At 53.0% G+C, this 14,297-nt stretch overlaps 4 long non-coding RNA genes across 4 annotated transcripts; 2 read left to right on the top strand and 2 right to left on the bottom strand.

Annotated features, from left to right (window-relative positions):
- The first annotated feature begins 810 nt into the window (after window positions 1–810).
- On the top strand, window positions 811–2,114 carry LOC147823288 (uncharacterized). Its single transcript, XR_015444158.1, has 2 exons — window positions 811–1,493; window positions 1,654–2,114. It is a non-coding gene; the product is annotated as an uncharacterized LOC147823288 (long non-coding RNA).
- A 1,235-nt stretch (window positions 2,115–3,349) lies between these two features.
- On the bottom strand, window positions 3,350–4,142 carry LOC147823287 (uncharacterized). Its single transcript, XR_015444157.1, has 2 exons — window positions 3,632–4,142; window positions 3,350–3,471 (listed from the first exon to the last, which is right to left on the bottom strand). It is a non-coding gene; the product is annotated as an uncharacterized LOC147823287 (long non-coding RNA).
- A 7,354-nt stretch (window positions 4,143–11,496) lies between these two features.
- On the top strand, window positions 11,497–12,030 carry LOC147823286 (uncharacterized). The gene is made up of 2 exons (XR_015444156.1): window positions 11,497–11,748; window positions 11,909–12,030. It is a non-coding gene; the product is annotated as an uncharacterized LOC147823286 (long non-coding RNA).
- Window positions 12,031–13,615: 1,585 nt separating this feature from the next.
- Window positions 13,616–14,070, bottom strand: LOC147823285 (uncharacterized). The gene is made up of 2 exons (XR_015444155.1): window positions 13,898–14,070; window positions 13,616–13,737 (listed from the first exon to the last, which is right to left on the bottom strand). It is a non-coding gene; the product is annotated as an uncharacterized LOC147823285 (long non-coding RNA).
- Window positions 14,071–14,297: the final 227 nt, after the last annotated feature.

Genomic DNA, 14,297 nt, shown 5'->3' with positions numbered 1-14,297 from the left:
CCACCCTTGGAGGAGGCAGCAGTCACCCCGGGGTGGGGCACCTTTCATCCCAGCATCGCACCACGAACCAATCCCAGCATCCCATCCTTGATCCCAGCAGCACACACCCTGGATACAGCAACCTCTGAAATGCCTCACCCACGACTGCATGAGGTCTGGGGGGACATCTCAACACAAGCCAGAGTGCCTGTAAACTTAGTACTCAGAAGACGTGAGGGAGGAGAATCACCACAAGTTCTAGGCCAGCCTGGGCTACAAGTGACATGCTGTGTAAAAAAAGAAAACCCTAGTAGAATTTTACCCATATGCTATCTCATTTTCTCGAAATAAATAGTTTTACTGCTCCCTTTCCATGCTGGAAAAATGTTGTAAAACACTTGTTACACTGCTGGTCGTGGTGGTACACGCCTGTAATCTCAGCTCTCTGGAAGCTGAGGCAGGAGCATCACCATGAGTTCATAACAAGAGCCTGCCTCAAAAAGCAAAAAGCAAAACAAAATAAAACAAAAACTTGCTACACTGAAGAGAGCCTCAAAGACAATGATGTACAATCCCTCCCAAGCCCACTCTGCCTTATGAATTCATCAGTCTCAGATCATATTTGTGTGCATGGAACAGGTAAGCGTCCCTCGTGACTTCTGGAACATGAGTACCTGCCTCACATCTGGTTCACTGTTAAAACCCAAGCCCGGGGAGTGCATCTCCTGAGCCAAGCGGCCCCTCCAATTTTAAAGGAGCCTGGGACACCTAGTGGAGCCAGTCTATTCACAGACCGCCTGAAGGCAGTGATTGCAGACTGGAAAACAAAACTGAGGGAACCTCAGTGGACAGTGGGGAGTGGGAGTGGGGTGGAAGAGCGCCCTGGTGGTGTCCAGAAGTGAGTAGTCGGCCAGTGCATGAGAGAAATGTGTCGGAGGGAAAGATGGGGCACATCTGCACATGGTCTTAGGTAGGACCGGGTTAGCAGGAAGGAAGGGTCAGGGAAGACACAGATTGGGCACTGGCAGGGGGAGGGCCAGGACAGCATGGACTACTGAGTGGGGGTGGCCTTGGGAGCAGTGTGGAGGAGAGACCCTCTCCCTGGCGTGTGACCCGTGACAAGTGAGCATAGGCAGATAAAAGGGGTGGAGAACAGGATGGGAAAGCTTTGGAGGGCTGTGAAGTAAATTCCCCCCTTCTCTAACCATAGCATGTTGGACTCGCCATTCCCTCCCTCCCCCGTGGACCCGTCCACGGGGTGTTCTGTCACGTCAGAGCCTCTGTGCCCAGCCAGGGCTTTTATTGGCTGGTGACTTGCTGACCAAAGAAAGCCCAAGGGCGTGGCCACCTCAGGGACAGGTATATAAAGGGGGGTCAGGCCCACACGGGGCAGACCGCTGGGAGGAGCTCCCGGGAGAAGCATGGCCAGGTGTCCAGCAGGGCAGAGCAGCGGCCAGAGGACCAGGCTGAGAAAGAAGAGAAGAGCAATTTCAGGGCCTAAACTGAAGGGAAAGGCGAGTAGACATCCAAGCTCCTCCCCTTGTCCCCCTTGACAGCCCTCCCAAGAGGCCTGAGGTCCCCAGACTGTACCCTTCTCATGAGGCCCCTGCTCCCATGGCTCCGCCCTCTGTCCCCCAGCCAGTGCTCTTCTGTGACCTCCCCGTGTGCTTCCAGGTGGCCAAGAAGTCAAGCAGGGCCAGAAGACCCGGTCCCCGGACAGGGAAGAAGCTCTCTCCCCGAGCATCGCCACGTCCTCCTCGAGATAGAAGAAGGAAACCCCAGCAGGGTTTGGCGGTCCTCAGCACCAACAGGGGGAGCAGCCCCAGCAAGATGCGCCAGGGCAGCAGCAGGGCCCTGGGCGCCCGGAAACGCTGCACCAGGAGAGGCCCAAAGAGAAGCCCTGCCAAGCTGGGCCGCAACAGGTCCACCCGAGGCCGAAGCCGAGGCCGCAGAGCCCCAGCCTCGCGCAAGACAATGCCAATGCGCTAGGCCAAGAGAGGTGGCCAGACACCTCGCTACCATCTGAGAGGTGGCCAGAGGTCTGCCTGCCTCTGCCTCCACTGAGGTAGACCTGAAAGTGTCCACCCACGCTTCCCCGTGACGGGGCAATAAACTAACTCTTGGCGACCTGAGAATGTGTCTGTGTGCTCTCTGGGGGCGGGGAGGGGACAAGGGAGGCAGGGAGGGAGGGCAGGGGGAGAAGGGAGGAAGGTGGGATCCTGTTCCCAGGGATTGAAATTCCAGGGGGAGGGAGAAGGGGAGGGAGGGAGGGGAAGGGGAGGAGGGGGAGGGGGAGGGAACTGCAAGGTGGCTCGGGAATAGAAGTCAGGGGAAGAGAGGGAGGGAGGGAGGAGAGAGGAAGTGAGGAATGGAGGGAGGGAGGGAGGGGAGCAGGGCGGGAGGGAGGAGGGAGGGAGGAGGGAATGGAAGGAGGGAGGGGGAGGAAGAGCTGAGGGAGGGAGGGAGAGGAGGCCTGGAGAGAGAGAGGGAGGGAGGGAGGGATGGGAGGAGGGAGGGAGGGAGGGAGGGAGGGAACTGCAAGGTGGGTCGGGAATAGAAGTCAGGGGTAGAGAGGGGCAGAGGGAAGCAAAGCCAGAGGGGGAAAGGGAGAGAAGGAGGGAGGAACAGTTCCCAGCCCTCGCGGGCAGCTCCCTGCCTCTCTTCCTGCCTCCCTCACGCTTTTCCTCCCTCTGCCCCCTCCATACCCCGACTTCTCATGCCCTGCGCCATGTGCAGTCCCCTCCCTCCCGCTATATTCCCCCTTTTCCTCCCACCCTCCCACAGTTCCTCCCTCCCTCCCTCTCTCTTTTCCTCCCTCCCTCCCTCTCTTCCCCTGACTTCTATTCCCGACCCACCTTGCAGTTCCCTCCCCCTCCCCCTCCCCTCCTCCCCTTCCCCTCCCTCCCTCCCCCTCTCCCTCCCCCTCCAATTTCAATCCCTGGGAACAGGATCCCACCTTCCTCCCTTCTCCCCCACCTTCCCTCCCTGCCTCCCTTGTCCCCTCCCCACCCCCAGACAGCACACAGACACATTCTCAGGTCGCCAAGAGTTAGTTTATTGCCCCATCACGGGGAAGTGTGGGTGGACACTTTCAGGTCTACCTCAGTGGAGGCAGAGGCAGGCAGACCTCTGGCCACCTCTCAGATGGTAGCGAGGTGTCTGGCCACCTCTCTTGGCCTAGCGCATTGGCATTGTCTTGCGCGAGGCTGGGGCTCTGCGGCCTCGGCTTCGGCCTGGGGTGGACCTGTTGCGCCCCAGCTTGGCAGGGCTTCTCTTTGGGCCTCTCCTGGTGCAGCGTTTCCGGGCGCCCAGGGCCCTGCTGCTGCCCTGGCGCATCTTGCTGGGGCTGCTCCCCCTGTTGGTGCTGAGGACCGCCAAACCCTGCTGGGGTTTCCTTCTTCTATCTCGAGGAGGACGTGGCGATGCTCGGGGAGAGAGCTTCTTCCCTGTCCGGGGACCGGGTCTTCTGGCCCTGCTTGACTTCTTGGCCACCTGGAAGCACACGGGGAGGTCACAGAAGAGCACTGGCTGGGGGACAGAGGGCGGAGCCATGGGAGCAGGGGCCTCATGAGAAGGGTACAGTCTGGGGACCTCAGGCCTCTTGGGAGGGCTGTCAAGGGGGACAAGGGGAGGAGCTTGGATGTCTACTCGCCTTTCCCTTCAGTTTAGGCCTTGAAATTGCTCTTCTCTTCTTTCTCAGCCTGGTCCTCTGGCCGCTGCTCTGCCCTGCTGGACACCTGGCCATGCTTCTCCCGGGAGCTCCTCCCAGCGGTCTGCCCCGTGTGGGCCTGACCCCCCTTTATATACCTGTCCCTGAGGTGGCCACGCCCTTGGGCTTTCTTTGGTCAGCAAGTCACCAGCCAATAAAAGCCCTGGCTGGGCACAGAGGCTCTGACGTGACAGAACACCCCGTGGACGGGTCCACGGGGGAGGGAGGGAAAGGCGAGTCCAACATGCTATGGTTAGAGAAGGGGGGAATTTACTTCACAGCCCTCCAAAGCTTTCCCATCCTGTTCTCCACCCCTTTTATCTGCCTATGCTCACTTGTCACGGGTCACACGCCAGGGAGAGGGTCTCTCCTCCACACTGCTCCCAAGGCCACCCCCACTCAGTAGTCCATGCTGTCCTGGCCCTCCCCCTGCCAGCGCCCAATCTGTGTCTTCCCTGACCCTTCCTTCCTGCTAACCCGGTCCTACCTAAGACCATGTGCAGATGTGCCCCATCTTTCCCTCCGACACATTTCTCTCATGCACTGGCCGACTACTCACTTCTGGACACCACCAGGGCGCTCTTCCACCCCACTCCCACTCCCCACTGTCCACTGAGGTTCCCTCAGTTTTGTTTTCCAGTCTGCAATCACTGCCTTCAGGCGGTCTGTGAATAGACTGGCTCCACTAGGTGTCCCAGGCTCCTTTAAAATTGGAGGGGCCGCTTGGCTCAGGAGATGCACTCCCCGGGCTTGGGTTTTAACAGTGAACCAGATGTGAGGCAGGTACTCATGTTCCAGAAGTCACGAGGGACGCTTACCTGTTCCATGCACACAAATACAATCTGAGACTGATGAATTCATAAGGCAGAGCGGGCTTGGGAGGGATTGTACATCATTGTCTTTGAGGCTCTCTTCAGTGTAGCAAGTTTTTGTTTTATTCTGTTTTGCTTTTTGCTTTTTGAGGCAGGCTCTTGTTATGAACTCATGGTGATCCTCCTGCCTCAGCTTCCAGAGAGCTGAGATTACAGGCGTGTACCACCACGACCAGCAGTGTAACAAGTGTTTTACAACATTTTTCCAGCATGGAAAGGGAGCAGTAAAACTATTTATTTCGAGAAAATGAGATAGCATATGGGTAAAATTCTACTAGGGTTTTCTTTTTTTACACAGCATGTCACTTGTAGCCCAGGCTGGCCTAGAACTTGTGGTGATTCTCCTCCCTCACGTCTTCTGAGTACTAGGTTTACAGGCACTCTGGCTTGTGTTGAGATGTCCCCCCAGACCTCATGCAGTCGTGGGTGAGGCATTTCAGAGGTTGCTTTATCCAGGGTGTGTGCTGCTGGGATCAAGGATGGGATGCTGGGATTGGTTCGTGGTGCGATGCTGGGATGAAAGGTGCCCCACCCCGGGGTGACTGCTGCCTCCTCCAAGGGTGGGTTGCCAGGATAGGACATAAAGAGCAAAAGAGGGCCACTGCTTGTTGCTTGTGACTTGCTGCTTCTTTGCTCCTTTGCTGCCCTGTGATGACCCTCTGCCATGCCACCCCTCCTTGGAGCCAACCAACTCTCACCTAAAACCCCTACAAATTGTGCACAAATAAACCTTCCCTCCTCTAACTTTGGGCATCGGGTACTTTGTCTCAGCAATAAGAAAAGTAACTAAGACGTGCCTCTTGATCATTTTTATTCCCCTCTACCCCTTTTCTTGCCTCTCCTTCCCCCAAGACCCTATCCCATCCCAACAAAGAGTTCCTCCCTGTCTCTTGACATGTATCTGTATTTTGCTCTTCATTTATATTTTGGGTCTCTCAAGTTAGACATGTCATATGATGTTTAACCTTTTGAGACTGACTTATTTCACTTAGCATTATGGTCCCAAGATCCATCCATTTTCTTACAGATGACTCAAAATTATCCTTTTATGGTATATATCTATATATCATTATAAAGATCTATGTCTCACCTTTTCTTTATTCAGGCATCTGTGATGGGCATATAGTCCACTTCCATGATTTAACTATTGTGTTTTATATTGCTACAAACATGGGTGTGCACGTATCACTGTAGTACGATAACTTTAGTTCCTCTGGGAAGATACCCAGGAGAAGTATGTCTGCTTCAAGTGGAATTTCTACTTTTAGTTTGGTGAGAAATCTCCCTATTGCTTTCCACAGTGGTTGTACTCATCTCCATGCCCACCAACAATCTAGAAGAGTTCCTTCTCCACCATATCTCCACCAGCATTTGTATATTGAGTCTTTGATAATGGTCGTTCTTACTGGAGTAAAGTGAAATCCCAGTGTTGTTTTCATTCACATTTCTCTAATGGCTAAATGTGCTGAACATTTTTTATATATTTATTGCCCATTTGTATTTCTTCTGTGAAGCATCTGTTCATTTAGATTGTACATTTTTTTATTGGGGGGAATGAAATTTTAAATATTTTTAAAACCTCCACAAGCTGGGTTTGAAATTAAATGAATAAATGGCATTTCTTTGAGTTGATTGCAATTGAAGAATAACCAATTATCATCCATCGCCTCAGTATTTCCCATATATTCTATGCCATCAGCATTACTTCTATTTTCATTTAAGGCATGGATACAGGAAGCATTGGCTTAATATTTGAAATAACAAAGCCATGTCTCTTATTGTAATTTTGTTAGAAAATGTACTCTTACAGAGGTATGTATAATAACGTCTATGCAGTATTGAGAACCTGGTAAAGTTGAGTTTTGTTTCAAATTGATTCTTGGGCTCTGACTCCCATGACTTCTTATACATTTTTATCACCCCTGATTAAGATAAAAGTAATTATAAAATTACTTGCCACTTTCTCTGCTTCTGAGGAGGTGGCACTATTTTCTGACTAGTGCTAGTTTCCTTTAGGAGTGGCCTTGGTCTTATAGTGACTCAAACATGTTACCTAATTAGTTGAGCATTTGAATTGGAACTGAGTTACGAAAACTTGCACAAAAGGGAGTGTGATAGTGTTTTTAAATAGTATTTACAGTAAAGTATTTGTTTTATATTTTTTCATCACACTTTGCTTCCAATTTTCACAGTTGCCAAACTGGTCAATGCTCATCTCAATTAACTCATTGTTCCCTGGAATCACCTGTGTTCGCAGATGTCTGACACACTCCAACTCTCCTTTCAGTACAGTTAAACAGATTCTCTTCTTTTAGCCCCCAGACCTTCCTGAGCAGCACTCAACCGCTGTCACCTCAACCAGGATAGGTGTCCCTAATATAGGACCCGTAATACAGTCTTTCTTCAGAGTCTTCATAGTGATGACTATTAATTCATTCAGGCTGTTAAGCACTTTATTAATAATTTATTACTGCAACTTTACAATAGCCTTCTGAAGTTGTTATTCTTATCCTCACAATAAAATGGACTCTTGTAGGTTTGAAGACTTATATTTAAAGACTTATCTGAGTCCATTGGCACAGTAGAGAAGGAGCCAGAATTCCACAACAGACTGAAATTCTGCAATGGAGGGAGGGAGGTGTCTCCCAGACAGGAGAGCTGACTAAGGCACACCCGGAGCCCAGAGCCCGCCAACACTAGCACAGCATGTGGCAGGACCAAGGCCTGCACAGCTGAGGGCCGCCTACTGCTGCAGGGCACTTGGGGCCCAGGACTCCTGCAGCCAGACACAGGTGATGCCCGCTGGAAGAGTGTGACAGACTGGGGCAGCGCGACTCCTCCTGACACCAGCGCTATTCCAGAGCTGTGTCTGCGGGCGCTGGCCTGGAGACAGAGGCTCTAGGATCTGCCCTGCGTTAGGCTTTGCCAGCCTGGCACCGAGGTCTAAGGCACAGGTCCCGTGCTAACTGCCCTTGCTTCGCCTCAGGAAAGGCGTCTTGCTGCACGCTGTGCTTCCGGAGTGGGAGGTAGTGTTGGTGAAGGCCGGTCCTTGTCACCACTGCTGACACTGAGCTGGGTCATTCCTGAGTCTCACAGGTACAGGTCACCCAGGCCAACAGCACAGCTGACAGTGAAGCAGCCGCAGCACAAGTCCCTTCCACTGCCGGCGGGTGGGGGAGCATCTGTGCCTGGTGCTGGATCAGGTCCAGAGGTTCCCTGTGTGAGCCCTGGCCTGGGAACCGCTGTGGTCCCTGAGGGTAATGCAGATGTCCTTGGCCGCCAAGGCTGACGCTGAACTGGGTGCCACCTGAAACTCGCAGCTGCAGGCACCTGAGCAGTCAGGGGTGGGTGGCTGGAGTGCTCCAGGACTTGCAATGCTCTAGGCAGAAACAAGTCTGCCCATGGTGTGCGGGCCTCCACCGAGGGCCAGTGCAGGCCTAGAGGCTCCATCTCTGAGCTCGGCCCTACACACAGCGACTCTGGTTTCTGCCTGTGTGAGTCTTGCTGCAGCTGGCCCAGCACTGAGCTGCAAAACAAAGTCCTGTGCTAGCCGTGGTGACTTGCTACTTAACGGAAGGAGTCTTGCTCCCCCCACTGCTGCCTGAGGCTGGGAGGGGGAAGATCGAGGCAGCGAGCTTCTTGGCTCATGTGCTTCCAGCAGTTCGGTCTGCAGACGCTGGCGGGGGGCAGGGATGGTGGGGCTCTACCTGGCGCCCACTTTCTCCTCAGCAGGGCTGCTACTGTTTTGATGTCTGAGGCCTGGACTTCATTCCCTCTCCCTCTCCCTAGGGCCCTCACTTCACACTGCTCGGGGCAGGGAGTGGGACGACATCAGCAACTCCTCCCTTCCTGCCTTCTTCAGAGCATCTTTTCTTTTTATGACACTAAGATCCGGTGCCATGGTCTCTCACATTGTGTCCTTAGGTCTTTTGACCCCAAGTTTTTCTTTCCATTTGTATTATTTTAACTTTTGTCATATTTTATTTGGGGGGAGGGAGTTTGGAGTGTTATCACCCGTTTTCTTGTTCTCCCTATTAAGATATTGCTTTGTTTTATTTGTTTGATTGGGTCTTTCTCTCTCTCTTTCTCTCTCTCCCCCCCTTTCCTTCTTCCATATCTCTCTCTTCTTTTCTCATTCAACTTTTCTCTCATTCTACTTTTTTCTTTATTCTTTTTTCATTTCTCCCCTAATTTCATCTCTACTGCTTCTGGTTTATCCCTTTCCTTGTTGGTTTTTTCTGTTACTGTTACCATGGGCTTTTTATTAGGATTCTTTATTGTACATTTATTACATTCTCTCCATTTTCTATTATGCAATTTTTCAAATTCTGTTTTTTTCAAGCTCTCGTTCCCTGCAACCTCTATCCTTACTAGTATAACCATTAGCCATTAACTACTATGAATCTGTAGACAGTTAGCTATATCTTACTACAGTTGAACACCGTTCTATTGTTAACGGAGGTAAAATTCCTCTACTGAGTAGATACATATTGTACATCAATATGCTGTTTCTACTAGAGTTTGTGCTATTAACTAGAGATCTCACTTCTATAGTTAAGTGTGCTACACGGTTGGATCCTAGGGTTCATCACTATCCAGTTTTATTTGATACTACTGTGTTTGTTGATTTTACTACTTTAGCCAAGCTGGCTTAGATGTTGTTATCAATTGGTTTTCTCGTTTGTCAATATCTAGATTGCCTTGGGGTCATAAACAACACCACAGCCCATTCCCAAAGAACTGGATACTGGGATAAATAGGCTACATTCTCCTCTCCCAAAGAAACAGAAGTGGTTGGATCCTGAAACAGGCCTAAAGGCCAATAGCTAGGCACATGTAGAGGACATTTCTGAAAAGGAGTCATTACTTAAAGAGGTCTCAATAGTAGCAATAAAGCCATCCACTATAAACAAACCGCAAGTCTCAGCACAGAAAACAAACAATCAAACAAACAAAGAAAAGAAGAAAATGAGGGAAGGAGGAGACAAAATACTTCCAAAAGCTTCCAAGTCCTCCAAAGGACATTCAGTGAACATCAAGGGAGAAGTAATCAAAAGCCACACAGCTGAAATGTTTGAAACATCAACAGTGGAGATAACTAAACAGATCAATAATATGTTTGACAAATTCAAAGCACAGATAATTAAAGGCATAATGATCCTAATAAAACAAATAATAGATGAGTCTAGCTTACTGGATGAGCTAAAGAAAAGGATACAAACCATGAATGCCCAGCATAAAAAACAGTTGGAGTCCATAAAAGTGTTTCAAACAGAAATCTTGGAGACTAAAATTTTTATTGAAATTATGGGCAACAAAAAATTAAACCTAGATCCCTATCTCTCACCAAGCACTAAACTAGAATTGAAATGGATCAAAGATCTAAATATAAAAACAGAAACACTGAACCTGCTGGAAGATAGTATAGGTAGAACTCTTGAAGACATTGGCATAGGAAAAGACTTTAAGAACAAATCCTCATTTTCATATGAAGTAGCACAAAGAGTCAACAACTGGGATCCCATCTTGTTAAAAAACTTCTGCATACCAAGAGAAACCAACAACAGAGTGAAGAGACAACCCACAATGTGGGAAAAAATTTTTACCAGCTCTTCCTCAGACAAAGGACTACTATCTAGAATATATAAAGAACTAGAAGTCAATGGTGAAAGACGGGCATCACAGGGCAGCAAAGGAGCAAAGAAGCAGCAAGTCACAAGCGACAAGCAGTGGCCCTCTTTTGCTCCTTATGTCCTATCCAGGCAACCCACCCTTGGAGGAGGCAGCAGTCACCCCGGGGTGGGGCACCTTTCATCCCAGCATCGCACCACCAACCAATCCCAGCATCCCATCCTTGATCCCAGCAGCACACACCCTGGATAAAGCAACCTCTGAAATGCCTCACCCACGACTGCATGAGGTCTGGGGGGACATCTCAACACAAGCCAGAGTGCCTGTAAACTTAGTACTCAGAAGACGTGAGGGAGGAGAATCACCACAAGCTCTAGGCCAGCCTGGGCTACAAGTGACATGCTGTGTAAAAAAAGAAAACTCTAGTAGAATTTTACCCATATGCTATCTCATTTTCTCGAAATAAATAGTTTTACTGCTCCCTTTCCATGCTGAAAAAATGTCGTAAAACACTTGTTACACTGCTGGTCGTGGTGGTACACGCCTGTAATCTCAGCTCTCTGGAAGCTGAGGCAGGAGGATCACCATGAGTTCATAACAAGACCCTGCCTCAAAAAGCAAAAAGCAAAACAGAATAAAACAAAAACTTGCTACACTGAAGAGAGCCTCAAAGACAATGATGTACAATCCCTCCCAAGCCCACTCTGCCTTATGAATTCATCAGTCTCAGATTGTATTTGTGCGCATGGAAAAGGCGTAGTGCATCTCCTGAGCCAAGCGGCCCCTCCAATTTTAAAGGAGCCTGGGATACCTAGTGGAGCCAGTCTATTCACAGACCGCCTGAAGGCAGTGATTGCAGACTGGAAAACAAAACTGAGGGAACCTCAGTGGACAGTGGGGAGTGGGAGTGGGGTGGAAGAGCGCCCTGGTGGTGTCAAGAAGTGAGTAGTCGGCCAGTGCATGAGAGAAATGTGTCGGAGGGAAAGATGGGGCACATCTGCACATGGTCTTAGGTAGGACCGGGTTAGCAGGAAGGAAGGGTCAGGGAAGACACAGATTGGGCACTGGCAGGGGGAGGGCCAGGACAGCATGGACCACTGAGTGGGGGTGGCCTTGAGAGCAGTGTGGAGGAGAGACCCTCTCCCTGGCGTGTGGCCCGTGACAAGTGAGCATAGGCAGATAAAAGGGGTGGAGAAGAGGATGGGAAAGCTTTGGAGGGCTGTGAAGTAAATTCCCCCCTTCTCTAACCATAGCGTGTTGGACTCGCCTTTCCCTCCCTCCCCCGTGGACCCATCCACGGGGTGTTCTGTCACGTCAGAGCCTCTGTGCCCAGCCAGGGCTTTTATTGGCTGGTGACTTGCTGACCAAAGAAAGCCCAAGGGCGTGGCCACCTCAGGGACAGGTATATAAAGGGGGGTCAGGCCCACACGGGGCAGACCGCTGGGAGGAGCTCCCGGGAGAAGCATGGCCAGGTGTCCAGCAGGGCAGAGCAGCGGCCAGAGGACCAGGCCGAGAAAGAAGAGAAGAGCAATTTCAAGGCCTAAACTGAAGGGAAAGGCGAGTAGACATCCAAGCTCCTCCCCCTGTCCCCCTTGACAGCCCTCCCAAGAGGCCTGAGGTCCCCAGACTGTACCCTTCTCATGAAGCCCCTGCTCCCATGGCTCCGCCCTCTGTCCCCCAGCCAGTGCTCTTCTGTGACCTCCCCGTGTGCTTCCAGGTGGCCAAGAAGTCAAGCAGGGCCAGAAGACCCGGTCCCCGGACAGGGAAGAAGCTCTCTCCCCGAGCATCGCCACGTCCTCCTCGAGATAGAAGAAGGAAACCCCAGCAGGGTTTGGCGGTCCTCAGCACCAACAGGGGGAGCAGCCCCAGCAAGATGCGCCAGGGCAGCAGCAGGGCCCTGGGCGCCCGGAAACGCTGCACCAGGAGAGGCCCAAAGAGAAGCCCTGCCAAGCTGGGCCGCAACAGGTCCACCCGAGGCCGAAGCCGAGGCCGCAGAGCCCCAGCCTCGCGCAAGACAATGCCAATGCGCTAGGCCAAGAGAGGTGGCCAGACACCTCGCTACCATCTGAGAGGTGGCCAGAGGTCTGCCTGCCTCTGCCTCCACTGAGGTAGTCCTGAAAGTGTACACCCACGCTTCCCCGTGATGGGGCAATAAACTAACTCTTGGCGACCTGAGAATGTGTCTGTGTGCTGTCTGGGGGCGGGGAGGGGACAAGGGAGGCAGGGAGGGAAGGTGGGGGAGAAGGGAGGAAGGTGGGGTCCTCCTGTTCCCAGGGATTGGAATTCGAGGGGGAGGGAGGGAGGGGAAGGGAGTGGAGAGGGAGGGGGAGGGAACTGCAAGGTGGGTCGGGAATAGAAGTCAGGGGAAGAGAGGGAGGGAGGGAGGAAAAGAGAGAGGGAGGGAGGGAGGAACTGTGGGAGGGTGGGAGGAAAAGGGGGAATATAGCGGGAGGGAGGGGACTGCACATGGCGCAGGGCATGAGAAGTCGGGGTATGGAGGGGGCAGAGGGAGGAAAAGCGTGAGGGAGGCAGGAAGAGAGGCAGGGAGCTGCCCGCGAGGGCTGGGAACTGTTCCTCCCTCCTTCTCTCCCTTTCCCCCTCTGGCTTTGCTTCCCTCTGCCCCTCTCTACCCCTGACTTCTATTCCCCCATCCGGCATTGCAGTTCCCTCCCTCCCTCCCTCCCTCCCTCCCTCCCTCCCTCCCTCCCTCCCTCCTCCCATCCCTCCCTCCCTCCCTCTCTCTCTCCAGGCCTCCTCTCCCTCCCTCCCTCAGCTCTTCCTCCCCCTCCCTCCTTCCATTCCCTCCTCGCTCCCTCCTCCCTCCCTCCCTGCTCCCCTCCCTCCCTCCCTCCATTCCTCACTTCCTCTCTCCTCCCTCCCTCCCTCCCTTCCCCTGACTTCTATTCCCGACCCACCTTGCAGTTCCCTCCCTCCCCCTCCTCCCCTTCCCCTCCCTCCCTCCCCTTCTCCCTCCCCCTCCAATTTCAATCCCTGGGAACAGGATCCCACCTTCCTCCCTTCTCCCCCTGCCTTCCCTCCCTGCCTCCCTTGTCCCCTCCCCGCCCCCAGACAGCACACAGACACATTCTCAGGTCGCCAAGAGTTAGTTTATTGCCCCATCACGGGGAAGCGTGGGTGGACACTTTCAGGTCTACCTCAGTGGAGGCAGAGGCAGGCAGACCTCTGGCCACCTCTCAGATGGTAGCGAGGTGTCTGGCCACCTCTCTTGGCCTAGCGCATTGGCATTGTCTTGCGCGAGGCTGGGGCTCTGCGGCCTCGGCTTCGGCCTCGGGTGGACCTGTTGCGGCCCAGCTTGGCAGGGCTTCTCTTTGGGCCTCTCCTGGTGCAGCGTTTCCGGGCGCCCAGGGCCCTGCTGCTGCCCTGGCGCATCTTGCTGGGGCTGCTCCCCCTGTTGGTGCTGAGGACCGCCAAACCCTGCTGGGGTTTCCTTCTTCTATCTCGAGGAGGACGTGGCGATGCTCGGGGAGAGAGCTTCTTCCCTGTCCGGGGACCGGGTCTTCTGGCCCTGCTTGACTTCTTGGCCACCTGGAAGCACACGGGGAGGTCACAGAAGAGCACTGGCTGGGGGACAGAGGGCGGAGCCATGGGAGCAGGGGCCTCATGAGAAGGGTACAGTCTGGGGACCTCAGGCCTCTTGGGAGGGCTGTCAAGGGGGACAAGGGGAGGAGCTTGGATGTCTACTCGCCTTTCCCTTCAGTTTAGGCCCTGAAATTCCTCTTCTCTTCTTTCTCGGCCTGGTCCTCTGGCCGCTGCTCTGCCCTGCTGGACACCTGGCCATGCTTCTCCCGGGAGCTCCTCCCAGCGGTCTGCCCCGTGTGGGCCTGACCCCCCTTTATATACCTGTCCCTGAGGTGGCCACGCCCTTGGGCTTCCTTTGGTCAGCAAGTCACCAGCCAATAAAAGCCCTGGCTGGGCACAGAGGCTCTGACGTGACAGAACACCCCGTGGACGGGTCCACGGGGGAGGGAGGGAAAGGCGAGTCCAACATGCTATGGTTAGAGAAGGGGGGAATTTACTTCACAGCCCTCCAAAGCTTTCCCATCCTGTTCTCCACCCCTTTTATCTGCCTATGCTCACTTGTCACG

The sequence above is a fragment of the Heterocephalus glaber genome, unplaced genomic scaffold (assembly GCF_053883595.1).
Source record: "Heterocephalus glaber isolate CG9 unplaced genomic scaffold, H.glaber_assembly_v1.0 deba00001594, whole genome shotgun sequence".
Taxonomy (NCBI): domain Eukaryota; kingdom Metazoa; phylum Chordata; class Mammalia; order Rodentia; family Bathyergidae; genus Heterocephalus; species Heterocephalus glaber.
The sequence above is the reverse complement of the archived record's forward strand: the minus strand, read 5'-3'. Positions and strand labels throughout refer to the sequence as shown.